At 44.2% G+C, this 26,554-nt stretch overlaps 1 protein-coding gene across 14 annotated transcripts in view; it reads left to right on the top strand.

Annotated features, from left to right (window-relative positions):
• LOC147708315 (protein 4.1-like) overlaps positions 1-26,304 on the top strand; it is a 1,681,744-nt gene extending 1,655,440 nt beyond the window's left edge. For all 14 annotated transcript variants that reach the window (XM_086927035.1, XM_086927031.1, XM_086927029.1 and 11 more), the window contains one exon: positions 25,165-26,304. The gene's annotated coding sequence lies outside the window, so the exon portion shown is untranslated. The remainder of the gene's footprint in view (positions 1-25,164) is intronic.
• The last annotated feature ends 250 nt before the right edge of the window (positions 26,305-26,554 follow it).

Here is a 26,554-nt window from a genome sequence, read left to right as displayed (position 1 = left end):
AATTCACTGAAAAAACCATAGGTTATAGACCATATATAGTTAGGATTTAGCATTTACAAAACCTTGAAAATTCACTGAAAAAACCATAGGTTATAGACCATATATAGTTAGGAATTAGCATTTACAAAACCTTAATTTACTCGCACAAAACCATTGAAATTCGCATATATAGTTAGTTGCGCTAACTATATATCGCGCACCCGCAATCCACTGCTGATGATGTCACATATTACATCATTCATGACATGGTCAGTGACATCACTGATGACATCACTGATGACATCTCAAATGACATCACTGATGACATCACTGATGACATCTCATTTGACATTACTTATCACATCACTGATGACATCATTCATGTGATTATACGATGAACCTCTTCAGACTCTGATATAACCTTAGATACACTCAGTGTAAACAGACACTCACAGACTGTCACTCATCCATGGAGTTACTCACACACCTAGTCATTCATGCAAAGAATCAATCACACCTCCATTTCCTCAACTATACAGTTATACACACCTTACTTATTCGAACATATACTAACACATATTTACTCTTTTATACAATCCCTGATACAAGTTCACAATGATCCATACAGCCACTCACACATTCACTGGCTCTCATGCACAGTAATTTATATATGTGAACTCTCACATGTACTGTGTTTTACATATGTACTTACTTTGACATGTAGCACTGAGATATCCATTCACTCACCAATACACTCGTACACAGTCAACCACCCATACAGCTGTTTCAACATGCAGTTTTGAACCCATAGATCTAGTGAATAAACTGTTCACACATGTATGCACAGAGTCACACACCTCCCAGCCACCCCCACACACACACTCACTCTCCCATACAAATACTTGGACAACCAATCAATAACCCATACAGTTACTCATATAGCTACTGATCAACACATGCAGCAGTTTGTAGAACAACAGATATAATGATGCACAAATTAAGACAGTTTAGTCACTAACCCATGCACTCAGTGAGACACATTTAATCACTCTCTCATACAGTCAGTCATGCACCTACTAAATCCTTCATTCAGACACTTATACATCCACTCGTTCTTCAATATGTAAGACATATTTTAACTTTACAGAAACATACAAACACTGGATGATGTCATCAGTGATGTCATCAGTGATGTCACTGACCATGTCATGAATGATGTAATATGTGACATCATCAGCAGTGGATTGCGGGTGCGCGATATATAGTTAGCGCAACTAACTATATATGCGAATTTCAATGGTTTTGTGCGAGTAAATTAAGGTTTTGTAAATGCTAATTCCTAACTATATATGGTCTATAACCTATGGTTTTTTCAGTGAATTTTCAAGGTTTTGTAAATGCTAATTAGTAACTATATATGGTCTATAACCTATGGTTTTTTCAGTGAATATATATATATATATATATATATATATATATATAAGTGAAGTAGTGTGGCTCACTGGTTAGAGGCGGCAGACCCGAGAGCAGAGGACGGCCCGGGACCAGGGTTCGATTCCCGGCGCAGCAGGTTTCTGGACCAGGGTCAGCGGACTCGATAATTCTCTCGCCTCGGTGCCCACTCTGATCAGCGATCACACTCGGCAACTCTGGGCATTAGCTTGCCTCATCTTCACTAACGGCCCCACCAGACCGCCGGGGATGCCTGGTCTCACCCTGGAGATACCCATTAAGGGACCATCTCTCAGGGAAGCCAGGAAGGGTTTCGCAGCGGTCGAAGCGCCTTGGGACCCTACGGGTAAGTAGTGCGCTATATAAATGCCAATACATACATACATACATACATACATATATATTACCTACTGGCGGTCGCCAGTAGGTATATATAGTTAGGATTTTTTTGAATAGGGATTTCTGAAAATTCTATGTTGAATAACTTTGGCGTTGATGGACGGAATTGGCTGAAATTTTCAGGAAAATTGCACATTTTGTTTCTGAGTGTTTGGGGGGGTTTCATCAAGCGGGGGCCGAGAAAAAAGGGGGGTCCCAAAACGTGTTTTTAACATTGAGTTTTCCATAGGGCGGTTGGACTCACTTTTAGCTCGAACGGCTAAATGGATTTCCACAAAACTTGGCAAAATTGTAGGGACTGGTAGCCCGATGTGCCTTTGCTATGTCTCAAGATATATGCTCCAGTGGTTTTTACGAAAATTAACTTTGAAAAATATATATTGGGCTACATTGGGCTATATATATGTTAGAGCCCAAATGTAGTCCAATGTAGCCCAAAGATGGCCACCAGAGACAAAAAAAAACAAATGTAGCCCAAATATCAGCCAGATGTAGCCCAACTATAGCCCAGTGACAGAATGTCCCAGAGTGTTCTAAAGAACAACTAGAGCGCTAACAGTCTTACTTATGACAAAAGTATGGCACACCTGAAGTCATCTTGATTGGAATAAAGTGTTAACACTTAAAACATTTAATTTGCAAAGGAACAAAAGGAGGGGTTTCATTTTGCCATAGAAATGTTGTATATATATATAATTTGAGATGTCATCAGTGATGTCATCAGTGATGTCACTGACCATGTCATGAATGATGTAATATGTGACATGATCAGCAGTGGATTGCGGGTGCGCGATATATAGTTAGTGCAACTAACTATATATGCGAATTTCAATGGTTTTGTGTGAGTAAAATAAGGTTTTGTAAATGCTAATTCCTAACTATATATGGTCTATAACCTATGGTTTTTTCAGTGAATATATATATATATATATATATATATTCACAGAAAAAACCATAGGTTATAGACCATATATAGTTAGGAATTTGCATTTACAAAACCTTGAAAATTCACTGAAAAAACCATAGGTTATAGACCATATATAGTTAGGGATTAGCATTTAAAAAACCTTATTTTATTTGCACAAAACCATTGAAATTCCATATATAGTTAGTTGCACTAACTATATATCGCGGACCCGCAATCCACTGCTAATGATGTCACATATTACATCATTCATGACATGGTCAGTGACATCACTGATGACATCACTGATGACATCTCAAATGACATCACTGATGACATCACTGATGACATCTCATTTGACATTACTGATCACATCACTGATGACATCATTCATGTGATTATACGATGAACCTCTTCAGACTCTGATATAACCTTAGATACACTCAGTGTAAACAGACACTCACAGACTGTCACTCATCCATGGAGTTACTCACACACCTAGTCAGTCATGCAAAGAATCAATCACACCTCCATTTCCTAAACTATACAGTTATACACACCTTACTTATTCGAACATATACTAACACATATTTACTCTTTTATACAATCTCTGATACAAGTTCACAATGATCCATACAGCCACTCACACATTCACTGGCTCTTATGCACAGTAATTTATATATGTGAACTCTCACATGTACTGTGTTTTACATATGTACTTACTTTGACATGTAGCACTGAGATATCCATTCACTCACCAATACTCTCGTACACAGTCAACCACCCATACAGCTGTTTCCACATGCAGTTTTGAACCCATAGATCTAGTGAATCAACTGTTCACACATGTATGCACAGAGTCACACACCTCCCAGCCACCCCCACACACACACACACTCACTCTCCCATACAAATACTTGGACAACCAATCAATAACCCATACAGTTACTCATATAGCTACTGATCAACACATGCAGCAGTTCATAGAACAACAGATATAATGATGCACAAATTAAGACAGTTTAGTCACTAACCCATGCACTCAGTGAGACACATTTAATCACTCTCTCATACAGTCAGTCATGCACCTACTAAATCCTTCATCCAGACACTTATACATCCACTCATTCTTCAATATGTAAGACATTTTTTAACTTTACAGAAACAGACAGTCACTGGATGATGTCATCAGTGATGTCATCAGTGATGTCATTTGAGATGTCATCAGTGATGTCATCAGTGATGTCACTGACCATGTCATGAATGATGTAATATGTGACATCATTAGCAGTGGATTGCGGGTCCGCGATATATAGTTAGTGCAACTAACTATATATGGAATTTCAATGGTTTTGTGCAAATAAAATAAGGTTTTTTAAATGCTAATCCCTAACTATATATGGTCTATAACCTATGGTTTTTTCAGTGAATTTTCAAGGTTTTGTAAATGCAAATTCCTAACTATATATGGTCTATAACCTATGGTTTTTTCTGTGAATTTCATTGGTTTTTTAAAAGCTAATATCTATAGCTGTAAAATATATTCTTTATTAAGTGACGGATCACGTAGCCCGTGAGACGCCTCATGATGCATCGCATAACCGTGACGTATCGTCTCTGCAGCGCAAACCAAACCCAAAACGTAAGCGCGCCAGAACACGCTTAAAGATATATATATATTTTTTTAACCTTAATTAGACAAAATCCACACGTGCACATATCACAAACGTTCAAAAAACACAATATGTCGGACTCCCGTTACGCTGCCGGTTAGCTGCCCGGTTAACGTACCAGGAAGCACCTTTACCGCGAAAAATCGCAATTTTTTATTTTTCACCCCCCAGGGAACTTTAATAGCCCCCTCATCAATCCTAGGGGTTCAGGAGGGGTCTGCCTTACCCCTTTCATTCATTTACACCTTTTTTTTTTCCACCTCTTGTCTCTCGATCCCACAGAGAGACAAGATGGCGGCCGCTCCAGACTGTTTACAATGATAACAGCCAATCAGCTTCTCCTCAGACTCCCGTTACACTGCCGATTAGCTTCCCGGTAGCTGCCCGGTTAGCTGCCCATTTCGCGTACCAAGACGCGTCTCTACGGCGAAAAAATCGGATTTTTTTGTTTGTTTTTTTTTGGCCCCACGTGGCTTTATAATATCCCCCTCATCAATCCTAGGGGGTCAGAAGGGGTCTACCTTGCCCTCTTTCCTTCATTTCCCCCTTTGTTTTGGCCTCCTCTTGTCTCTCGATCCTACCGAGAGACAAGATGGCGGCCGCTCCGGACTGTTTACAATATTGACAGCCAATCAGCTACTCCTCAGACTCCCGTTACACTGCCGGTTAGCTTCCCGGTTAGCTGCCCGGTTAGCTGCCCGGTTCGCGTACCAAGACGCGTCTCTACGGCGAAAAAAACTGATTTTTTTTTTTTTTTTGGGTTACACTGCCGGTTAGCTTCCCGGTTAGCTGCCCGGTTAGCTGCCCGGTTCGCGTACCAAGACGCGTCTCTACGGCGAAAAAAATCTGATTTTTTTTTTTTTTTTTGGGTTACACTGCCGGTTAGCTTCCCGGTTAGCTGCCCGGTTAGCTGCCCGGTTCGCGTACCAAGACGCGTCTCTACGGCGAAAAAAATCTGATTTTTTTTTTTTTTTTGGGTTACACTGACGGTTAGCTTCCCGGTTAGCTGCCCGGTTAGCTGCCCGGTTCGCGAACCAAGACGCGTCTCTACGGCGAAAAAATCGGATTTTTTTTTTTTTTTTTTTTGGGCCCGGCGTGGCTCTATAATATCCCCCTCATCAATCCTAGGGGGTCAGAAGGGGTCTACCTTGACCCCTTTCCTTCATTTCCCCCTTTGTTTTGGCCTCCTCTTGTCTCTCGATCCTACCGAGAGACAAGATGGCGGCCGCACCGGACTGTTTAGAATGTTGACAGACACCGGAGAGCCAATCAGCTTCGCTTCGCAAAGTTCCGATACGCGAAAAGTTCGCGAACCGGAGCGCTGCCCGGAGCGCTGTTACAGATATATATCTTGATTTAAACGTTAATTTCTCAAAATCCACTGAAGCACATATATTGAGACCTAGCAAAGGCACATCGGGCTAACAGTCCCTACAATTTTGCCAAGTTTCGTGCAAATCCATTCAGCCGTTCGAGCTAAAAGTGAGTCCAACCGCCCTATGGAAAACTCAATGTTAAAAACGCGTTTTGGGACCCCCCTTTTTTCTCAGCCCCCCCTTGACGAAACCCCCCCAAATTTCCAGGAGCTGCTCAGAAACAAAATGTGCCATTTTCCTGAAAATTTCAGCCGATTCCGTCCACAAACGCCAAAGTTATTAGACATAGAATTTTCAGAAGTCCCATAGGGAAAAAATCCTAACTATATATACCTACTGGCGACCGCCAGTAGGTAATATATATATATATATATATATATATATTCACTGAAAAAACCATAGGTTTCACACCAGTTATAGTTAGCTGGAAATTTTACTGACATAAAACCATTGAAATTACCACGTTATAGTTAGTTGGACTCACTATAACTTGCGCACCTGCAATGCACTGCTGATGACGTCACATATTACATCACTCATGACATGGTCAGTGACATCACTCAATATATATATTTTTTTAACCTAAATTACTCAAAATCCACTGGAGCACATATCTTGAGACATAGCAAAGGCACATCGGGCTACTAGTACCTACAATTTTGCCAGGTTTGGTGGAAATCCATTCAGCCGTTCGGGCTAAAAGTGAGTCCAACCGCCCTATGGGGAAAACACGTTTTGGGACCTCCTTTTATCTCGGCCCCCGCTTGACGAATCCCCCCCAAACTTTCAGGGAAGGAGTGGAGCGCAGCGAGGCAAATTTCAGGAAATTTTCAGGCAGATCCCTCAATCAAGGCCAAAGTTATTCCCAATAGAATGTTGCGGATTCTCTATAGAAAATAATCCTAACTATAACTACCTACTGGCGACCGACAGTAGGTAATATATATATATATATATATATATATATATATATATATATATATATCAAAGACGAGACTCGCACTCCACGCTGCTGAGATTTAAAGGTTGTTTATTTAGGCTGACGCGTTTCAAGCAAAAGCTCTTTGTCACAAGCCCCGTATGTATATGTCTAGTCTGTATGTATATGTGTGTGTGAGTGTGTATATATATATATATATATATATATATATATATATATATATATATATATATATATATATATATATATATTACTAAAAAAAACTTGGGTATCGGGTACGTTATAGTTAGGTGGACTTTTCACTCTTACAAAACCATAGAAATGACACCGTTCTAGTTAGTTCAGCTAACTATAACTCGTGCACCAGCATTGCACTGCTCATGACTTCACATATTACATCATTCATGAAATGGTCAATGACATCACTGATGACATCTCAAATGACATCACTGATGACATCATCCACTTGACAATCTGATGCACCTCCTCATACCCTAATATCCGACTTGTTGACAGGGTGGGTGAAGCGATGAGCAGACAGTGGCTGACGTGCGAGGGAGGTCGCAGACGCTGTAAACGCTGAAGGCCGGACTCGAAGTTTTCATTGTAATGCATTAGCGGTGCTTTAGAGGCGACAGGCCAGACATGGACGTGAACTTGCCCAGACTTCACAGTCAGACACTGATTATGCATACAAACAGACTGACATCCAAGGGGAGGCCGTGCTTGGAGAGGTCGTGGTGGGGTGCAGTACATTATGTCTGTGCATATGTGTGTGTGTACGCATACGTGCAATAGTGCTTATGCACGCATAGTATAAGTATGCATGCACGCATGTTGTGTGTGTGTGTGTGTGATCATGAATGTGAATGCACTGATATATTTATATGCACTTGTGTAGAGTATGTCCTGTAAACATTTGTGTATACATACATACGCGCGCAGTAACACACAAATGTAAATCACATGAGTTACCTGCTGGTTCTTAAAGAGACACACAAACATAAATACGAAAAGTATGTTGCATGTGTTTACCTATGCTGACCCACACACCCAGAAAATCTTACATGCACACACACACATTATCCCTCGTTGTATGCACTCAGGCGCACGCACATACAAAGAAACAGGTACACATTTGTAAAAATAAGGATATTTAGTATTTCAAAAATGTGTGTGCACATCTATGCATGTGCATAGACACATATGCACTAAAGTTACTGCGATTGGGGCATTTGGGGATGTGAGGAATTACAGACCTTAACTTATTGTAGACCAATGCCCCGTCCTTTAAAGTGGCGCGCCAGGGCACCTCTCATGCCATATTGGAGACAAATACATGTGTATTTTATCCACTGTATTCTTCCCGCCACGTTCAGATTTTTTTTTTAAACACAATGAACTGTTTTGCAACAAGTTTAGGGAAATTTTGAACGACCTTTTGATTTTTAGAAAAGGTCACTCTTTTAAAAATAGTTATTTCCACCAGTGCATAATCTGTCGGAGATTGTACTAGGTCACGTGATTTCATGTGTGCAAGTTTATTTTTTTGTACATAAGACATGGTTTGTTAGTAGTGCACACACTGTACTTCGAGAGTCTTCGTGATACCCCCCTGTGGTAACCCTGGTGCACCCTAAGTGTGGCAAGCTGCTAAGCAGGTTTACTCTTTTTATAGGTGCGAAACCTCTGTGCCTCGGTCACCGCTCTAAATACTATTAATACTATGCGACCATTTAATACAACACACAGTTCCTTCCTGCATTGCTTTTGACTTTACAGAGACCGCACCAACAAGAAAAGTCACAACCATGGATTATAGCAATCCGTAGATATAAAAAAGGACCTCTTAAAAATTTGCCTTTATCACCCATGGATATGTAAGTGTTGAGTTTGTGTAAAGTGGGTGCAACACACACAAACCAAAACGAGGCGTCAGGAAAGAAGAAGACCCTTTTATGTTATTGTGAAAAATAATATAAAATGTATGAAACAGGATAGAACTCTGTTCTGTAGTAGGGGATCTCTGTGTATAGTCATAACCATGAGAATAGTCCCGCCCATGTGCGTGGACCCCGGAGCACTTCAATAGAAATAGTCTCTTAAGTTGTCCTCTTCTGCAATCCTGCATAGACACTTAAGAGAACTTAAAAAAGACCAATAATGCAGCCTGAAACCAACAAGGCTGCACTGTCCAGTATTTCATCTTGAAGTGAAAAATATAGCCAGATAACAATTAAATGTAATCATTTTGCTGAGTTTCACACATAGAGAAACTCCCCTTCACAAAGACCCTTTTTTCATGATAGAGATGAAGGGTTGGACAGACAAGCCCCATAGGCTGCCATTATGTGTCTGTAAATGGATACAGTGCCTTTAAGGAACCCTCCAGAGACCCTCTGTATCTCATGATGCACAGCCAAGGGCTAGTTACTTTCAGTTCTTTTTTCCGACTCCTGCTAGCAGGATCCTGGAGCATTGAGATCTACCTTTTGTGGTATATCTTCAAATTTTTGATCTTTATTATTAGTCTGAGTGTTTCAGTCGACTTCTTTGATCTTTACCTTCCTTTTACTGTCTTTTTTGGGGCAGTTAGCCCACATTTTTTTTGTCAAAATGCCATCTTTGTTTGACAAGTGCCCAGAATGTGTCAGGAAGAAGGCCAAGTCCGACTCTCACAGAGTTTGTATACTCTGTCTTCCTTCATCTCATGTTTCTGACTCCTGCGTCATCTGTAAAACCTTCTCCGAAAAAAGGCTAAGAAAGGACGCCGTCCTGGTCGACGTCAAAGGCGACAACATCGACGTCGAAACCAGGTGTGACGACGATATGCTTCCCGTCGAGCCAGGGCTCTGTGTCAAAACGTCGTCGAAGATCAGCGTCGGGGGGGGGACATTAAGACCTCGGAGGTCGACGTCGAGGACATCCCAGACGATGTTGACACATCATCGCCGTCGATCTGGGTCCAAGAGATATCGGCGCTTGCTGTCGAGGCAACTTTGCCGTCGACGCGCAGGTCGCCGTCGACGAGGAGATCGAAGTCGCGCAGAAAGTCGCCGTCAAGAAGACAGTCGACGTCGAGGAGAAGTTCGACGTCAGGTGGAAAGTCGACGTCACATAGAAAGTCGACGTCGAGGAGGTACCATCGCGGAGCTCGACGTCGAGAGACCTGTCACCCTCTGTGGTCACCCTCTCCACTTCTGTGAGTTCAAGATAGCGACGGCATAGACGTTCTCCATCAAGGGGCACCTCTTCCAGAGCTTCCTCTTCAAGGCCTGCCCGCAAGCGAAGGAGGGTAATTTCTACCTCGGACTCGGAGTATTCCAGGACCTATTCTCCAACCTGGTCACCGGAACCAGCGAAGCCTGTGGCTCCTAGTCAGTCGCTGTTGCAACCTAGGACGCCTACTCCAACTCCTCCACCTCTGCCACCACCGTCTCCTCCCCCTCAGCCTCTTCCTTGGCCACCAGTGGTTCCACCTGTGCCAGTGGTCCCGGCGGAACCCAGAATGCCAAGATCTCGATCCCGGCCAAGACATCGCTCTCGCAGCCGGCACCGGTCTTCTACCAGATCTCACCATCGTCGTTGCCACAAGAGGTAACGTTCCAGAATTACTAGAGACACGGAGTCCTCTAGTGAAGGAAGATACTTGCGTACTCTGTCAGGTTCTCCACCTCAGAGTGTGTTGCCTGTCGATGACATTACCACGTTTCAGGAGGTTCTTGTAAGGGGAGCGGCGAAACTGGGCATTGCACTGTCCGTGCCTGCTCCTACTACATCAGTGATCTTTGAGACTCTACAGCGGAAGCAAGCCTCTCATCCTCTGCTTCCGTTGGTACCTGGGTTGGAGGAACCAGCGATGGAATCGTACCTGATGCCTGCCTCTGTGAAATCGGCACCCTCGAGGCTTCAGAAGAAATACCGCCCTCTGGATTCGGACCCGGCATTTCTTCGGGTGGACCCCCTCCCGGATTCAGTCATAGTGGTGGTGGCGAAGAAGCAGCACGCTATGGCCCCTTCGACCACAGTTCCACCAGACAAGGAAAGCTGTTGGCTTGATTCTGCCAGGAGGAAAGTCTGCAACACTGCAGCCACTTCGATGAAGGCAGCAAGCTCTAATGCCCTCCTGGACCGGTACAACCGCTCCTTGTGGGAGTCTCTTCAACAGTTCGTGGAACTCCTGCTTGGAGACAAACGTGAGGATTTCCAAGAGGTTCACAATGAGGGTCTGATGGTCTCTAATCAGATTATCAGTGCGGCTGCGGACACCTCTCTCCTTGCAGCCCATGGGTATTGTCATGGTGTAACTCTGCGACGCCATTCATGGTTGCGTCTCACCTCCATGAAACCGGAGGCACAGCAAGTCATCGCTAACCTCCCGTTCTCGGGTTCCACCCTCTTTTGTTCCCATGCAGACGAGGATATGGCTCGGTTGAAAGCTGAAGTTGAGACCCTCAAGGCTGTTGGCTTGGAGAAGCCTAAGGAGCAGCGGAGGAGTTTCCGTCCCTACCAACAGTGTTATTCTTCTCAACGGTTCTAACACGGACAGGGCTGTCAGGCTGGACAGTAGCAACAGCAGCAGCAGTCTCGGCGCCAACTGTTTCAGAGACGTCAAAGAGACAGAGGTAACCAGCAGTCAACATGTGGAAGCAAGGCTCCCGCTGGTTCTAAGTCCTTACTTCCCCCTCTTCTGTTACCCAATCCGGTGGGGGGAAGCATTCCAAATTATCTGGCAGAGTGGAGAAAGATAACTCTGGACAATTGGGGGCTGAATATTGTTCGCAATGGATACTGTCTACGTTTCACCAGCCCTCCTCCATCGATTCTACCAGTTTGTTCACAATGCCTGTTGCGCTAACTTCAAGTGGAGGCCGATACGCTGTTAAGAAAAAGGGCGATAGAACTGGTTCCTCCTCCTCAAAGGGGAAAAGGTCTATACTCCAGGTTCTTTCTCGTACGCAAAAAGGACAAAAACGAATTCAGACCCATTCTCGATTTGCGACAAGTGAACAAATGGATTTGCAGAGAGAAGTTCCGCATGCTGTCCCTGCACCAAATTTATCCTCAACTGCATCAGGGGGACTGGCTATGCACCATAGATCTGCAAGACGCGTACTTCCATGTGCCCATTGCAAGGAAGCATCGGAAGTTCCTGCGGTTCCTAGCCGGCACCAATCATTACCAATATACCGTGCTTCCATTCGGCCTGATGTCTGCGCCTAGGACTTTTTCAAAGTGCATGGCAGTGGTTGCAGCGCACCTGAGGAAGAACAAGGTGTTTCTACATTTCAACAGGATGGCTATTCTGTTGAATCGTTTGGGTCTTCATATTAATCTGTGAGAGTCTGTCCCCACTCCTGTTCAGTGTCTGCAGTACCGGGGAGCCTCCATAGATACACTCAGGGCAAGCGTGTTTCCTTCGTAGGAGCAACGCTCATCAATCCTTCAGAAGGCTCAGGCTCTCATATCTGTTCCCTCGCTGACGGTGAGGACAATGTCCTATCTCCTGGGTTCCATGGCTTCTTGTATCTCTCTCACTCCACATGCACGCCTCCATATCGGCCTCTGCAGGAATGTCTGGAGGATCAGTGGTACCAGAAACAAGGGAGTTGGGAGGACAGGATTCAACTGTCGCAACACGCCGTCCAGTCCCTGTAGTGGTGGTGTTCGCCTCACAATCTTTTCAGAGGGATCCCGTTCCACAAAGAGATACCGACTCAGACCATTATGACAGATGTGTCTCTCCACGGCTGGGGAGCGCATTCGGACTACCTAAAGATACAAGGCACGTGGTCCCAGACGGAGACCACGTATCACATCAACTTTCTGGAACTTCAAGCGGTACATTTAGCGCTGAAAGATATCCAGCCATCCTTTCGAACCAGTTCCCTGCTTGTACAGACGGACAACACAACAACAAAGTATTACCTCAACAAGCAAGGGGGCTCAAGATCGCGCACTCTGTCACGGGAAGCGCAGATTATCTGGAACTGGCTGCTGGCCAGGGACCTGATAACGGCGACTCATCTGCCAGGTGTGCAGAATGCTCAGGCAGACGGGCTCAGCAGGCTCGTTCAAGAAAATCACAAATGGGTCTTAAATGACGAGGTGTTAAGAGAAATCTCAGCAAGATGTGGCTCTCCAGAAATTGATCTGTTTGCCACCGCTGAAAACGGCAAATGCAGAGACTTCGCCTCCAGGTTTTACCAACCGGGGACGCTGGAGAATGCACTGTGGATCAACTGGTCGAACCGCTTTCTCTACACTTTTCCACCCATTCCCCTGATCCCAACAGAGTTGATCAAGCTGTGCCAGTCCCGGGCCAAGATGATCCTCATTGCTCCGGAATGGCCTCGGCAGTGGTGGTTCACCAACCTCCTACACCGGTCTCTCCTGCTGCATCTTTGACTTCTGGCCAGACCTTCTCACGAAGTTCGGAGGGCAGATGGTGCATCCCAACCTCTCGTCATTGAATTTGGCAGCATGGCTCCTGAGCTATTGCAGTATGGACATTTAAATCTCCCTCAGAACTTCATGAAGATATTAAAAGAAGCGAAAAGACAGTCGACAAGGACTTCCTATGCATAGAGATGGAAGAGATTTTGCGTTTGCGCACGTCTAAGGGTGCAGACCCTACATCCTGCAAGGAGGATGCCATTCTCCCGTACTTACTACATTTGGCTGAATCTGGCCTTAATTTTCATTCCATTAAGGTTCACCTAGCAGCTATAACTGCTTATAGGAAATGCCCTTCACAAACTTCCTATTTCTAAATCCCAGTCATCAAATATTTTCTGGAAGATTTGAAGAAGGTGTTTCCTTCCATCCGGTGTCCTTCGCCTCCGTGGGAGCTTAATGTGGTGCTGTCTAGACTAATGAGGGAGCCTTTTGAGCCCATTCATAAGGCTTCTCTCCTGCATCTGTCCTGGAAGCCAGCTTTCCTTGTGGCTATAACATCGGCTCGCAGGTTGAGTGAGATCCAGGCTCTCTGTTGTCAAGAGCCCTATACTGTGTTTCATGCATCTAAGGTTGTAATGAGAACTCACCCAAAGTTCCTTCCTAAGGTGGTGTCAGAGTTCCATGTGAATCAAACATATACTTTGCCCACATTTTTTCAGCATCCTTCCTCACCGGCGGAGAGGTCCCTTCATTCCCTTGATGTGAGAAGGGTGCTGAAATTCTACTTAGACAAGACTAAAGAGATTCGTAGATTAGATCAATTATTTGTTAATTATGGATCTGTCAGGACTGGTCTCGCTTACCTCTAAGCAGTCCATCTCTAGGTGTATTGTGTCCTGTATTCAACTGTGTTAACAGAAAGCTAACAAGACTCTAGTTAGTAAGCCTAGGGCTCACTCTACCAGAGGTAAAGCGGCTACAGCGGCTTTACTCCGTAACGTCCCTATTGCAAAAATCTGTAAGGCTGCCACTTGGAAGTCAGTCCATACCTTTGCTAAACACTACTGCCTGGACTCTGATGCCAGGGCAGATGCTCAGGTTGGGCAGACTTCGCTGAGGAATCTATTTGCACAATAGTGGGTTGGTCTGTTTCTTCCACCGCTGGGGTTTGTTTTTTGTGGATGGGCTTGCTATTCTATTCACATGATTGTGACTATACACAGAGATCCCCTACTACAGAAGGAGTAGTTTCTTACCTGTAACTCCAGTTCTGTAGTAGGGATATCTCTGTGATAGTCATAAGCAACCCGCCCCCCTCCCCGGTGGATGAAACATACTATCCTGAATGCAGCAGGACTAGCTTTGTACACCTTCAAAAAGAACTGAGTGTAACTGGCTCTTGGCTGTGCATCATGGGATACCGAGAGTCTCTGGAGGGTTGCTTAAAGGCACGGTATGCATTTACAGACACATAATGGCAGCCTATGGGGCGTGTCTGTCCAACCCTTCATCTCTATTATGAAAAAAGGGACTTTGTGAAGGGGAGTTTCTCTATTTGTGAATCTCAGCAGAATTATTAAATGTAATTGTTATCTGGCTATGTTTTTCACTTCAAGATGAAGTACTGGCCAGTGTAACCTTGTTGGTTTCAGGCTACATTATTGGTCTTTTATGTTCTCTTAAGTGTCTATGCAGGATTGCAGAAGAGGACAACTTAATAGACTATTTCTATTGAAGTGCTCCGGGGTCCACGCACATAGGCGCGACTATTCTCATGATTATGACTATCACAGAGATACCCCTACTACAGAATTGGAGTTACAGGTAAGAAACTACTCCTTTTAGCTAATGGAGCAGAACTGTTCAGTTATGGAAGTGTGGAAAATAGGTGTTGAGCGTGTGGCATAGTTTCTGATGTGTGCACTTTAACATAATGGGATACCCGCCTAAGTACATGTGTGAATGAGCAGCAGGCTTCGCACACAAACAAAGCCTGAGTTTGCATTCCAGTGGCCTGTTGCTCGTCCCCACGCCATGTGCAGTGCGCTGCAAATGTGCAAATCACTGGGCCACCCTGGAAATCTGGAACCAAAAGTCCAGAGGGGGTGCTTGCGATGCTTGTGAAGCCACCCTTGCCCAGGAGCTTCGGGCTGGTGTCTCTCTGCACATCCCAAGACCCTCTGGAGGTCCTCGCCTGGGCCAGATGCCACATTCAACTTGACCTTGGCCCCAGCCCTGTCTGAGCCCTATGCAAAGCAGCCCTGCCCCCGCTGCTGTCTGTGCCTGCTCTGGGTCGCTTGCTCCGAGATGCCCACACGGGGCACCTTCCTGGGCCGTCGCTGCCCCACAGAGGTACTGGAGATGGGTGCGCTTTACGGGTCGAGCTGGGAGTGAGTGAGTAAGTGAGTGTGTGCACCAGGGTTACTCATGGAGCACGCCGTGTAATCATAAGTAAGAACAGTGAGCACATGATTTACACTCTGTGCTGGTGCATAACAAACAGGGCAGGGTTCAGCTGATCCCTGAGGCGGGCAACAGTCTGAGTAAATTAGCAGTGCTCATAGGGAGAGATCCGTGGGGCACATGAGATCACGGTGTGTGAGTGAATGTGTGTGTCCATTTATTTTGTGTCCATCTAGTGTGTGTATTTTTCTATATACTGTCAGGGTTCTCCTGAAACTGACGTTCTATGTGCCATAAATACATATTTTTCTATCGGATTGGGCCCTGTCTCTAAACCGCAAGGCTGTTTTGTGGTAACGGATCAACAAAGTTCAGAAAGACACCTAGCCCTTGCCAGCATAGACGTGGCGCAGTTCGAGATAATTCTAAACATTTCAGAATGCACAAATAACTGTGCCTATTATATCTAGATAGATCGATAGATAGATAGATATTTGTACTATGACATAGTTGGCTCGGCTTTCTCAGATTTCCTGACGATTACATATTGATCTGAAAGAGACACGTTAGTGATAGATTCCTTACCTTCGAATATCCCCAGGCGTCAGACTGGATCCGGAAACTTTTGCGTAGCAGTACCCCTGCGCGTCGGTAGGCGTCGTCTGCGGCTCCGCTTTCGTCGTCGGCGTCGTGGGCGCCGTGATGACGTCGTCGGAGTACTTAGACGCCGCCTCCACGTGTTGACGTCAGTTCTTAGACACGGCTTTTCCGCGCCAGAAACGCAGAGCTATGCGAAAAACCAACACTGGTGCCTTGAAACTAGGGCCCTGAAAGGGGATGACCTTAACCCTAGATATCGGTTCGCAGAACGGGGAGGATGGGTGGGTCGGTAAGGAATCTATCACTAACTAATGTCTCTTACAGATATATCGTTACACAAGTAGTAACTTGTGCATCTGAAAGAGACACGTTGGTGATAGATTCCTTACCTTAGAATAGATACCCCAGCAATACCAACCCCGGTGGTGGGTCTGCGAACCAATAATCACACCAGAAAGACGGAACGGCCAAAGAAGCCATCCCTCCGGACTTGGCTGTCCAGGCAATAGTGTCTTGCAAACGTGTGCAGTGAGGCCCACGTAGCTGCCTGGCAAATGTCCTGCAAGGGCACTCCTCGGCCCAAGGCAGTTGTAGTCGCCGTGGCTCGAGTGGAATGAGCCCTCAGCCCAACAGGGGGTTCCTTCTTAGCCAAGTAGTAGCACGCCTGGATACACAATATGATCCACCGCGAGATGGTCCGCTTGTGTACCGCTTTTCCCTTCTTAGCGCCCACGTAACCAACAAAGAGTTGGTCATCCACCCGGAACTGGCGTGTGCGATCTAGATAGAAAGAGAACGCACGTTTTGGGTCCAGACGGTGGAGCCTCTCTTCCTCCCTTGAGGGATGCGGAGGCGGAAAGAAGGTGGGCTAGGTGATGGACTGCCCAATGTGGAAGGCTGTGACTACCTTGGGCAGAAAAGAGGGCCTCGTCCGCAACACAACCTTGTTCAGATGGACCGAAAGGAAAGGAGGTTTACAGGATAGAGCCTGGAGCTCACCCACTCTCCTGGCAGAGGTGATGGCTACCAGGAAGGCAGTTTTCAAAGTAAGAAGGCAGAGAGGACAGTTGTGAAGTTGCTCGAAGGGAGCGCACATCAGAAATGTAAGAACCAAGTTCAAGTCCCACTGAGGCATCACAAAGGCAACAGGAGGGTACGTATGTGTGATGCCCTTCAAGAATCGATTAACAATAGGGGACTTGAACAAAGAAGGTTGATCAGGCAGCCTCAAAAAGGCTGAAAGAGCAGAAAGGTATCCCTTGATAGTGCCCAGAGCAGATCCCTGCTGGGCAAGAGAAAGAAGGAAGAGAAGAACCTCAGAAAGAGGGGCAGAAAGAGGATCCACAGCCTTTGCTGTGCACCATGCCACAAATCTGTTCCACCTGCAGGCGTATACCGACTTTGTGGAGGGACGCCTGGCTGCCAGAATGATGTTACAGACTTCAGGAGGCAGGTCAAATGGCCTCAACTGTCGCCGCTCCATCTCCAAGCATGGAGGTGGAGACTGGACAGGTTCGGGTGGAGGACCGTCCCCTGCTGCTGCGACAGAAGGTCCTCCTGAAGAGGCAGATGAACCGGCGGATATTCTAAGGTAAGGAATCTATCACTAACTAATGTCTCTTACAGATATATTGTTACACAAGTGGTAACTTGTGCTTTTAGACTTTTCTCTAAAAAATTATGAAGGTGCGTGATAAAAGGTGCGTGTGCATATCAAGTTCATATAAACAAATTACACCCATAACAAGGATGCATTATTTTTGCTAAATCCACTTGTTGAACAAGAATAGACAAAACATTGGCAAAATGACTTCCACTTACCTCCAGGTCGTGAATTCACCTAATCGACATACATCAACCTTCCGCTCAAATGTCTCTTTCTAGGATCTGCTGTCTTTTCAAAGCGTGTGTTCCCTCGTGTAGTTTCTGCAGAAAAACTAAATAAAAGTACCTAAAAAGTTACTCATTCCTAATCAAATGTAGGTTCTACGCTGGGTTGACAAAGCGGTTGGGAAGACAATGCCCCTTCATGTTTCCCTCAAATTACACATTTCATTCATCACTTAATAGCCAAAAGTATTTTTAAATAAAATCTAGGAACATTTAAGTGGCGTTTAGTAAAAGAGAAAATTCTCAATGAACAGGTTGTTGGTGTGAAAGGTGGCGGACTGGTATAAAATCTTACAAAATTGAATGATAAGGTTTTTTGGGGGAGTTAGAGCACCTCAGTGGTGGCAGTACCTCATGGGTGTAGTGTGCTATAGGAATTTTGTGGGAAATTTCCTACAGTACCAGTGCCTTTAAATGGTTCACTGGTCCCTATGAAGCCTGTAGTGACACGTTCTGCTATCCCGATAGCTCGGTTTCTCTCTAGGTCCCTCTCCCGGGGCAGCCCTCCCCCCTCCAGCGCAGAAAAGCGCAGCAGTCAGCAGCGCAGCTCTCGCTTTTATTACATTATTTAATTATCTGCATCTTAATCCCCTGCTGCCCGGGGCCTGCTTTGCATGTCACGTGGGGCGGCGACCAATCGACGGCCGCGCCAGCCCCGCGACGAGGAATCTCTGTTTCCAGTCTGTGGGGCTTTTAAAAAAGAGCCTCTCGCCCCAATGCTGGCCGGGCTATGACAGCTTCAGTGCTGTTGCTCCCATGCTGGATGGAGCCCGTCATGTTCCTCTACGACAACAGCCTGGAGGAAATCAGCAAGAACATGGATGGCTTCCCCGGCAGTCGGGTCCCATACAAACATGTGTGTGTGGGTTTTCTTTCTGTCCGCACATAATTTTAAGCAAGCCCGGTGGGGGTGGCAGTTGTTGGCAATGCCCCTGGACCTTATCCACCCGGGGAGCCCCCCCAACACATTCGGGGACCACTACCTCCACGGGACAAGGATAATAAAATCGCAGGGGCACGTAGCCCCCGCAGCCTCGGGGCTCTCATTTTTAAATAAAATTACCTGTGTGGGGGGGGCTAGAGCCCCCGCCTCCCCACAGGCCCGGACCACCACCTCCCCGGGGCACTAACTATGTAAATGCTGGGGTCTGTTACGGACCCCGAATCCCGGGACCACCACCTCCCCAGGGCTTTGCAAATGTTAGGAGCGGGGCTGCTCAGCCCCCCTCCTGGAGCCTTTGATGGGCCTGGGGACCGCCACCCCCCAGGTCCGGCTCCTGCAGTGTCCACCCTGTGACACTGCTATGGCAGGGCGGGAGCACGGCTCACGCCTACCATAGCAAACTTGCTTTGGATTTTGGAAGAGCAAGCAGGGAAACCTGCTCTTGCTTCCAAAATCCATAGCAGAATTGCTTTTCCACAAGGGGAGCTGCATGTCAGCAGCTCCCTGTGTGGAAAAGCAATGCTGGCTCCTGCAGGAGGCGGGAGCCAACAGGGACCGTGGAGGGCATTGGGGCTCCTCCCACGGTCCCCAACGGAACGGCCAGGCCCCGGGGATGGGGACCACGGGCCATAATTGGCCTGAGGCGGGGGGCACGCTGCCCCCTTCAGAAATAAAATAAAATAATTAAAACGGATGGCCAGGCCCCAGGGGATGGTATCCCCAGGGCAATAATTGGCCGTAGGAGGGGGGGGGGAACACACAGTCCCCCTCCGCATATTTTGTTTTTTTTAAAGGTTGCAAGGCCCCAGTGAATGGGGTCCCCAGGGGCCAAAAGTGGCCAAGGGAAGAGGGGCCACGCAGCCCCCTCCCAAAAATGGAAACATAAACAGGAAAATAAAGGAACCGGCAAATCGGCAGAGGCTCGCCCCCTCCCTGCACCACTGTGCAAACGCGCCGGAGGTGCTTTTTAAGGTGGGGAATTAGTTCCCCTTGAATCCTGAGAGTACGTGGGGTCTATCTAGCCCACCAGGTACCTCTAGTACGCGTCACAGGGCTGGGTTGCAGAGAGGTAATCAGAGGCCACGCCCCTTTTTACGCCTCTCTGCAACGCAGCTGTGTGACGCTTACTGGAGGTCCCTGGTGGGCTAGTTGCCCCCAGGGATCCTCAGTCCCTGAAACCTATGGTTCTTTAAGTGAATATATATATATATATATATATATATATATATATATTATAATCTTTGAACTTTCACACCACCTCCTTTGAGCTAAGACCTGTCATGTTAGTGGTAAACACATACACTCTCACATTTGATATTGTTAGGCTACAGCCACAAAGACAGGGGAAAAGACTTAATAACAATCAATAAACATATATATATATATGTATATATATATATATAAATATATATTTAGTACACTGCTTATATTTTGGTTATTTCAATTGGCCTCTGCCCTGTGTGAGATGACAGAAGGAAATCTAGTAACATTTATGGGCTTGGAACCCCTATACTGATGTCGGATATTAAAGGGCATTCCTCCAGATTGTTCACCTATAATTCTGCCACTGATCCCCACTCCCTTTTAAGTTACTAAGTCTCTTTGTTAGTACTGCTATACAAATACATAACAAATAAATGACTATTTCAGAGAACTGAAGTAGGTGAAGAAGCTGCTCTAAGCTTTAGGAGCTGTAGTGATGACTGTCCTAGAGATTCAAACGTAGGCCTCCCCAGATTCCTTTCTGGAGTACAATATGCCCATCTTGCTTGAATGATTTTCTGATCTTCCTCTAGAGAATTTAGATGTATGGTTATCTTGGAGTTCTTCAAAGAGTTGGATAATGAGTTCCAGCAGTGATGCACTCCTGCCATTGAAGAATCGTATTGAAATTGAAAACGGTCATATGGTACCATTTTTACACTGTCACTTCCATAAGACGAAGTACTCAGAAGATTCATTGTCAAATTATTAATGTTTGAAACTACAGCGTTCCTGTGGAAGGTTTGCATGCCTTGTTTTGTGCAATTATACTATGTTGCATAGTGGGAAAAAGTGGGCTTGCGATAACGGGAATCACGAAAGAGTTTAATTTTCCTATGGCGCCCCAAATCAGGATGGCGTTATTTGTAGCTCCCAGCAACAATACAGAACTATTTGTGCAGTTGCTGGTGGTGCAGTAAGGCAGCAATAATACCCGCACCTTATGAAAACCCCTGGCTTAACCGAGAGACAGGTAGACAGAAATTGTGTGGCTATTGGCCATAGGGATGTTAAACTTTGACGGAATATCAGTGGATGCTTTGTATGGATAGTTATGGATTACCTTGTGTCTGGTTGACAGCGCTTTATTTCAAGTATAATTCTCTACATTAACATATGAGGAGCTTCACACACATTTAAGGCTGTTTGATTCTATCACAATTTCTGTTCTCAAGGAAACTGCACTGTTTATACTTGTCATATAGGCTTTCTTAATACGAGAGAAATTTGAATATGCATTGCCAATTGAGGGAAGAATGAATGAACAGAATACCATTTACTGTACTAAGAAGTCTGAACATACTTCCTAGGTATCAATAAAAGCAACATTAACACATTGTTTTTTAAACAAAAATAATTTTTATTGCAGGATTACCATAGCTTTACGTTGCAGCTTGAGCAGAGGAGACTTAGTCCATTGTACATTACAGTATACATTTGCGTTCCGCTAGTTGCGTTCATACAATTCTTCGCTATGTGCTATGAAGCTAGTAACAAGGCCCGTCAATACGAGGTTGCATATCCCTATTTTTCCTGTTTACAACCTAACTATATTTACATTTTGCCATTAGACATAAGACTTCAAACATCACAAGAACATAAAAGCATAGCAGGACTAGGCAGCAATTAATTTGACAATCTATAGTGTGTCAGTTACTGTTGTAATGACTGGTGGCATAGCAGTTTGTTTAAGGACAATATGTCATCCCATAAATCAAATATATATTGTGTTGGGTGACTGATGGGGTGCTAGCCCCCCCCCCTCCTTCATTATATGATTCACAAATTGGGGCTAATCTGTCAGAGGCTCCCTCTGTGGCTAAAAGAGGAGTATGTCCTCTTGCTCAACTAGGTCGTTACCCTCCCATTCAGGCGTGGTACCCTATGGATTATATGAACACATTTAACCTCAATAAAAGATGTGGAAACTAACCACTTTTAAGTGTATACTGGCAATTTGCACATACAGCATAATCAGTGTGGGAGTATCAGGAAGTTCTACATAGTACTGACTCCTCCAAAAAATATTTTAAAACATTCCTCATTGTTACCTTCCTTGGGTTATGTGATATATCAATTTGAAGTCTTAGATTAAAATTCAGAGTTTCCAAAATCTCTTGCATTCAATCCTAGGGCAGTCAGGGATAATCTCCTGTTAAATTCATTAAAAAAATTATTTTGGCTTCTGACATTGTCCTACAAGGGACACAGTTGAATAAGGAGATGAAACATTTATAAAGGTAACTATTCTGTCAAGAAAAACAGTTCCTATCACTGTTAGGTCACGTTCCTCCCCCTCACCCAGTCCTTTACAAGATAAAAGCGAAACAATGTTGGAAGCAGTCCTTCCTAAATATAGTTAAGCGCAATCAAATCTAAGCGTAAACACCTGTACAGGTAGCCACCAGAACACTACCAGGTGGGTGCTTGTAAACCTTTCTGCATGTTAGGTAAGAGGTATATTTGTACAAAAGTAACATAGGAGACCAGTCCGATCCCAAAAGTGTTAATTTGTGATACTGGGTAACTTGGTTCTAATCATAGTTTCTGCACTAAACAAAAAATGATCTCCCTATTTCTCATGTTATACGCATGCTTAATATAAATATGTGATACACAAACAAATGATGGACGGAAAACTTAATAAATCATACATTCACCTCCAGTCAAAAGATCTGGGTTAAATCCATCGTTTCTCTGCTCACTAGACCACCCCAGTTTGGACCTAGCTATATGCAAATCAGTCCTGTCCTTGTGCCTCATGGGAACAGTCCAGCCCGAACTACCAAGCCAGGTCCTCCCTGGACCGGAAATAAGCATCCTGGGACCGGTTTCGGGGAATTACGCCTTATCAGCCAGGCTATCTTGAATCCAGTGGCAAAGTGAGCAAGGGACCGATGTCTGGCCATACCCATCCCACTTAGGCCGAAAAGTGATACGCAAACAAATTACGGACGGAATGCTGAATAAATCATTCATTCACCCCCAGTCGAAAGATGTGGGTTAAATCCATTATTTATCTGCTCACTTTGCCACCCCAGTTTGGATCCAGCTAAATGCAAATCAGTCTTGACCCTGTGCCTCATGGGAACAGCTCGAACTGCCAAACCAGGTCCTCCCTGGATCAGAACAAGCTTCTTGGGACTGGTTTAGGAGTATTACCTGTGATCAGCCAGGCTAGCTTGAATCCAATGGCAAAGTGAGCAAGTGACACAAATCTAAACTGGGGTGGCATGGTGAGCAAAAGAATGATGGATTTAACCCAGATCTCGTGACTGGGGGTGAATGTTTTTATTTGTTCTGCATTCCGTCCATCAATTGTGTGTCTCATACTAATATAAATATGAAGCATCACAAAAAAACAAAAGTTTATAGTTTCTTATATTTTCCTAATTTATTATTCCTTCCCCCACCACCCCCCCCCCCCCCTCCTTCGTATCCGGGTTTGATTCAATGGACTACACGTGCCATAAATATTGTTCACAGTACCTGATTTTTGACAATCTCTTGCTGGGTTAAAAATGTGCTCTGTGCACCGCTCAGCTGCTCTTTAGACTAAAGTTACAATTATGTAAAGATACTTTTTAAAAGGGTTTTGATGTTGGTCATAAGTAATTTGAAATGCCTTTTTGCATCTGTTCAGAACACCACCTCACTTTGCCATCCTTTTGCAGTTATTGTCTATCGTCAGACAAGAGGAGTACTTTACTGTTTCCATAATCCATTTTTCGTGATTTCAAACTGGCAGCTTCTTTAATTTCTGGCATGCATGCAGCAATGAACGATCACATATTTTTCCAAGATGTTTCTTTTTTCCTTTATAAGCAGTTTTTTAGTATATTGAGGGCATGGATGTAATTCTAACACAAATGTCACAAGCAGGAATAGTCTGCTACCAGGTTTAGTAATGTTTTCTGTGAGGCAATAGCTGCATCCCTGAAAGGAAGAGTTTTTAAATGGTTTCTGGCAATTCATGACAAGCCATCCATGATATCTAATATAGAGCACTAATCTGCAGGAGTATTCAAAGGACCATCTTTGACAGCAGACTGTTAAACATCCTTGTTATAATGACCTTTGCATAATCCTGGCTCAGGAGTTTAAGGGTAAAGCTCCTTTGTTCCTGAGATAATCTCCACAGCAAAGTGGCAAACCACACCAGGCTTGGCAGCAAAGCAGAAGGTGCTGATAATTGAATCCATACCATAATGTTCAGGAGATGTCTTCTTTCTGAATCTGGAAGTTACTCAGGATTAGTTCAAGAGGTCTGATGAGCAACACTCATTCATATTGGAGGCAGACTTGTTGATGTGGACATTGGCAAAGGAGCTCCCCGTGAAAATCACAGAAATATCCGAAAAAGCTCTGAATTAGATAGCATAACTGGCCGAGATGGTGGATAGTCTGCTGGGGTAGGAGGGGAAATTGGTTGCCCCCTCACCTTATTGGGTCCAGCTTCCAGTGACCAAGAAAACCTGTAAATACCAACAGGGACAGAGGAAGTTAGTGTTGGAAGGGGTGACCTTAAGGGGATTCCTATCAATTTGACTGCTAAAAATATAGATGTGAAATATGTGTGTAAGCAAATCTCATGCAAGCTAGAATATTGAAATAATGTAAAAATTACAGCATCGAAGATTGATAAAAATGTTGTGGACATGGACCCGTGGTTACTATGTTTTGTGTTCCAAAACAATAAATAAAGATAATCAAAAAAATGGGGGCAGGTACATTTGAGGAAAATGAAAAAACGTCATATGATGACATCCATGGTGTTGTTGCAGGTAGACAATCCAACTTTCTTCATCATTGTCTCCTTGGCATGTCGACATACAAAGGCTATGAGTCCTTATGTTATAGTGCCAGTTATCTAATCCTGCCTGGAAATTTTAATAAACTATTTGCCATTAGCTCAATTTTTTCATCTCTTTTTTATTTTGCAGAAACAACTGATTACGTCTGAAGAGTTTTGACAATTTCCAAGTCCATACTGCCACAAATGCTGTGTTCAGTTTAACAGAATTTTCAAGACGACCTGAATTTTCTGAAGGTTAAGATAACACAGGACCTCAGCACAGTATCTGTGACCAATACTGTTACATTTCACCTACGTGTTATTTTTTATTACCACTTCTTAACATTCTTAGCTTTTTTATAAGATGTACGTATGGATCCTACCTACCGTTTTATAACAGATTCTTTCTTACAGGACAGTAAATGAAGTAATGCATAAACAAAGAAACTCAGCACTGTTATCTAGCAGATGTGGAAAGGAATGATAATCTTTGACTTATTTAAATAAATTTTTTCCAAAAATGTTTCCAAGTATCGTACTCGAATACTTTACAGATTTTCTGAATAATCAGATGACACATACTGTTTGCATTTATTAGAAAAAAGAACATTTTGTACTCTTGATTTAATTTTAAACCCTGTTTTATACCATCTCCCAAACCACTTAATTTTACAGGAGGGTCTTTTACTTTATCAGTTCAATTGTTGGATTGTACAGAAAGGTGGTTGTGAAGAACTATTGACTACTAAGCACTTTTAATACGTATTCTTGTAACACATTTCTCTTGCTGAATCATCTATAGACCTACATCTCGGTTACATTCCAGTGGAGAATGGAAAGGTGGTTAAGACCAAACCATTCATGACTACCACACTCACTTTCTCTCAAAGTTTTAGACAGAGGAAAACGTTTTTTATTTCTTTAACATGTCCATACTGTCATTATTCAAGTACTTGTATAGAATAATTGATTTCTTTAACCCCTTGTCTACATGTTATATCTGACATTTCTGATGTAAACTGAGTACATCCATTTGTCTAACACGTCAAGCAGGTTTTGAAGACAACGGAAAGAAGTGTTTAGGTCCCATTATGTGGGTCTCAACTAAGCTAAACCACTTATCAGACAGTCATAGGAAAACCTGATTTGGATGTTTGCTTGAACCGATTTGTTGTTGACCCTGTGTATAGTTATGAAATGCCAAATTAGATTTATAACATCTTTAAGTTGTATTAAGTGATATTTTTCTTTCTGTAATATGGTTAATAAATAAAGTTTGTTTATTCAACTCTTTTCTTACATTTTTATGAACTTATAAAAATGTGTCCTTAACCCCTTCGATGCTGGTGACGGAACCATTCCGTCATCAGTCACGGTTGAGCTGTGCTGATGACGGAATGGTTCCGTCATGACCACACCCTGTTCTGGAATGTCCAGCACCGGGGAAGAATCTGCGCCGCACGGAAGGTGTTAACATCTTAGTACTCCAAGGGTGTATTTAGCTGTAAGTGGATTAGGATGACTTAAAAACATGAAGC

This window comes from Lissotriton vulgaris, chromosome 6 (assembly GCF_964263255.1).
Source record: "Lissotriton vulgaris chromosome 6, aLisVul1.2, whole genome shotgun sequence".
NCBI classification, from domain to species: domain Eukaryota; kingdom Metazoa; phylum Chordata; class Amphibia; order Caudata; family Salamandridae; genus Lissotriton; species Lissotriton vulgaris.
The sequence above is the reverse complement of the archived record's forward strand: the minus strand, read 5'-3'. Positions and strand labels throughout refer to the sequence as shown.